Source organism: Hypanus sabinus, chromosome 31 (genome assembly GCF_030144855.1).
Source record: "Hypanus sabinus isolate sHypSab1 chromosome 31, sHypSab1.hap1, whole genome shotgun sequence".
In the NCBI taxonomy this organism is placed as follows: domain Eukaryota; kingdom Metazoa; phylum Chordata; class Chondrichthyes; order Myliobatiformes; family Dasyatidae; genus Hypanus; species Hypanus sabinus.
The window spans coordinates 34446541-34449718 of record NC_082736.1 but is presented as its reverse complement, the minus strand read 5'-3'; the positions used below and the strand labels follow the sequence as shown (position 1 = coordinate 34449718).

The 3178-nt window shown below is 52.0% G+C and overlaps 1 non-coding gene across 1 annotated transcript; it reads left to right on the top strand.

Moving 5' to 3' along the window:
- Positions 1 to 1155: 1155 nt before the first annotated feature.
- trnai-uau (transfer RNA isoleucine (anticodon UAU)) lies at positions 1156 to 1250 on the top strand. Its single transcript has 2 exons — positions 1156 to 1193; positions 1215 to 1250. It is a non-coding gene; the product is annotated as a tRNA-Ile (tRNA).
- The last annotated feature ends 1928 nt before the right edge of the window (positions 1251 to 3178 follow it).

Below are 3178 nucleotides of genomic sequence, written 5' to 3'. Positions count from 1 at the left end.
AGAGGACACAGATAGAGTGGATGTGGAGAGGATGTTTCCTGTGGTGGGGGAGTCTAGGATCAGAGGACACAGATAGGGTGGATGTGGAGAGGATGTTTCCTGTGGTGGGGGGGGGGTTCTAGGACCAGGGGACACAGACAGAGTGGATGTGGAGAGGATGTTTCCTATAGTGGGGGAGTCTAGGAGCAGAGGACACAGATAGACTGGATGTGGAGAGGATGTTTCCTATAGTGGGGGAGTCTAGGACCAGAGGACACAGATAGAGTGGATGTGGAGAGGATGTTTCCTGTATTGGGGGAGTCTAGGACCAGAGGACACAGATAGAGTGGATGTGGAGAGGATGTTTCCTATAGTAGGGGAGTCCAGGACCAGAGGACACAGATAGAGTGGATGTGGAGAGGATGTTTCCTATAGTGAGGGAGTCTAGGACCAGAGGACACAGACAGAGTGGATGTGGAGAGGATGTTTCCTATAGTGGGGGAGTCTAGGACCAGAGAACACAGAGAGAGTGGATGTGGAGAGGGTGTTTCCTATAGTGGGGGAGTCTAGGACCAGAGGACACTGATAGAGTGGATGTGGAGAGGATGTTTCCAATGGTGGGAGAGTCTAGGATCAGAGGACACAGCCTCAGAATAGACAGTCGTCCATTTAGAATGGAGATGAGGAAAATCATCTTTAGCCAGAGAGTGGTGAACCTGTGGAATTCTTAACTACAGACAGCTGTGAAGGTCAAATCTTTCTGTATATTTAAGGTAGAGTTTGATAGAATCCTGATTGATCAGGGCATGAAGGAATACGGGGCGAAGGCAGGAGACTGGGGCTGTGAGGAAGATTCAATCAGCCATGATGAACTGGCGGAGCAGACATGATGGGCCAAATGGTCTGATTCTGCTCCCTTATCTTATGGTCTTGTGGAAACATACACTGTTTAATCACTTCCGCAGACGCTGCCTGACCTACTGAGTTCCCTGCAGCTTGTTGTGTGTGTGTGTGTGTGTGTGAGTATTTGAGTGTGTTGCTCTGCATTTCCTGAATCTGCAGAATCTCCTGTGTTCATCAGTTCCCTTTCAGATTTTTCAAATCGGACCTCAAGGGGAGGGATGTTCGGCCCCTGTGTTGGATCAGGAGGAAAGGGGAAGGGCCTAGAGCCTGTGGGCTCCAGTGGCGCAATCGGTTAGCGCGCGGTACTTATACAGCAGTGCGGGCAGCGAGCGATGCCGAGGTTGTGAGTTCGAGCCTCACCTGGAGCACTGATTTTACACGAGGCCGCAGTCAAAGATAAAGTCTCAACAATTCAGAGTGTCGGGAGGGAGAGGGGATAAACAGAGGAGATTCTGTAGATGCTGGAGGGACTCAGCATGTCAGGCGGGATGAATGGAAGGGAATAAACGGTTGATGCTAGTGCTTTGTACAGGGATGGGGAGGGCTGTGGTTTGGATGGCAGATCGATGGGACTTGGCAGATTAGTAATTTGGCACAGGCTAGGTGAAGGCCCTGCTTCTGTGCAGTAGACCCCTTGACAGGACTGGAAAGCTCGAATAAGCTCTTAGTATTACTCAGCAGGTCAGGCAGCCTGAGAGAGAGAGAGAGAGAGAGAGAGAGAGACTCCTCGTCACCCCTACTGGGGCGTGGCTGCCAACAGCAGCTCGCCAGGGTCCTCTGTCCTGGGCCAAACTGTCCCCAGGTGTATCCCAGCCGGGCTTGGGACTGTCCACGGCGGAGTTGTGCGCCATTCAAGCTAATCCCTCCTGCCCGCACGTAGTTCATATAAGACCACAAGATATAGGAGCAGAATCGGGCCATTCGGCCCATCGAGTCTGCTCGGCCCTTTCATCATGGCCGATCCATTTTCCCTCTCAGCCCCGATCTCCTGCCTTTTCCCCGTATCCTTTCATACCCTGACCAGTCAAGAATCTGTAAATCTCTGATGTAACTGTACATTATGATGTGGCCTCCTCAGTCACAGATGCTACCGATTCACCACTCTCTGGGTAAAGCACTTCCTCCTCATCTCCATTCTAAACGGACGCCCCTCTACTCTGAGGCTGTGCCCTCTGGTCCCAAACGTCCTCTCCACACCCACTCTTTCAAGGCCTTTCACCATTCGATAGGTTTCGATTAGGCCATGCCTCATTCATCAGGCGCTCCTCGTACGACATAATGCCGAAATCATTTTCGTGTGTCTCCTTTGGGCCCTCCCCAGTTTCAGCGCCTCCTCTCTGAGTTAGGGGGGCCGAAAGCTGCCCGTGACACTCCAAGTGCGGCCTCACCAGGGCCTCGTAAAACCTCAACATCACATCCTTCCTGTGTCTGTTAAACGCCCCGATCGTATCTGCCTCCACCACCGCCCTGGCAGCTCGTTCCACACGCCCACCACTCCCTGTGGTTTTGCAAGAAACACGTCCCAGATTCAAAGTCTGGTTGTTCGCCACTGGCATACGTCCCAAAATTTGTGGCTTTGTGGCAGCAGTGTGTTGAGAGAGAGAGAGAGAGAGCGAGAGAGAGAGAGAAAATGACTACAAGTCACAACACAATAGGCTGGGTAAACTGTGAGAAAGAGGAACAGTGGGGAGGTAGTGGTCACGGGTTCAACGTCCGTTCAGAAATCTGATGGCGGAGGGGAAATATTGAGTGTGCGTCTTCGGGCTCCTGCACCTCCTCCCTGATTGTAATAACAAGAAGTCCTGGGTGGTGGGGGATCCTTTGTGAGGGACGCTGCCTTCTCGAGGCATGGCCCGTTGAAGATGTCCTCGGTGGCGAGGAGGGTGGAGCTGGGCTGAGCTGTGTCCTGGCACCTCGGCCCAGACGGTGGTGCGACCCATCGAAGTGCTCGCCTGCAGACGTTCTGTAGCCGTATCTCCTCAGAGCTCGCACCCTTCAGCCAGGCGAGATTCAGAGTACGTTTTATGATCGGAGTATGCATGCATTACACAGCTTGGAGATCCGTCTCTTGATGCAAAGAAACCCAAAAGAATCCATTAAAGAAAAGACCGTCAAACTCTTTGAGAGATTTAAAAAACCATATATATAACCACATAACAATTACAGACCATCTCAGTCCTTCCAGTCCGTGCTGAACGCCTACTCTCACCTAGTCCCACCAGCCTGCACTCAGCCCATAACCCTCCATTCCTTTCCTGTCCATATACCATTTTCCATTTGAGTACAGGAGCAGGGA